The sequence below is a fragment of the Dasypus novemcinctus genome, chromosome 3, assembly GCF_030445035.2.
Source record: "Dasypus novemcinctus isolate mDasNov1 chromosome 3, mDasNov1.1.hap2, whole genome shotgun sequence".
Lineage (NCBI taxonomy): Eukaryota > Metazoa > Chordata > Mammalia > Cingulata > Dasypodidae > Dasypus > Dasypus novemcinctus.
In genome coordinates this window covers 149048998-149049756 of record NC_080675.1, presented here as the reverse complement: position 1 = coordinate 149049756, position 759 = coordinate 149048998, and positions in this window count along the sequence as shown.

The following is a 759-nucleotide window of genomic DNA, read 5'->3' as shown; positions in this document are numbered from 1 at the left end:
CTGGGGAGGGTTCGGGCAGCTTGGTCCGCCTGCTGGGGCCTCCTCCGCTGGGCCCTATGGCCCGCCGGGTTTTAGCTATTTGGCCTGTCCCACAGCTGCTCTGTTTAGTCCCTGGCACTCCCCGCCAAGCCACAGACCTGCCTCTGAGGGAAGGAATGAAGTAGAGAGTAGGAGGGGGCCTCTGGGGACTCAGTAAGTGGGGCCCTGGCAGGCAGAAGAGGGCTGGGGAGTCAGCGCCACCCTGCCCATTCCTTCCTTCTTTGGAAAGAACAGAGCCCAGCATCCCTGGTTTCCTCCTTTCTTACTGGGCTGCTTCTTCGGGCGTGAATGAGCCCCTGACCCCTGTTCACTCCAGCCTCTCCCCCAGGAGCCCTGGGTTCTCTTTTCGCTTGCTCCCTGAAGCCAGTGCGAAGAGACACCCCCTCATTGATAGGCCACCTTGGGAAGAGGCCGCGCACAAGGGGGCTAGAACTTCCGTTTTTTCCCTTCTTGGCACACCTCTGGGCCTCTCTGTCCCAGTCTGTAGAATGGGGGTGTGCCCTGGGCCGAACAGGAATTGTGAAATTATGGGTGAGAAGAACATCTCACACATCACATGTGGTTTCTCTCCTAAATCTCCATTCCTCATTCCCTGGGAATAACCTGAGTATACAGGGGGATAAAATGAAGCCCTGGGGCTGTCTCTGATATGGGATAGGGGTCATTTTGAGGTAGAAAAGCATAGTACAAGCCTTTAAGAGAGTAGGGAATACAGGAGAG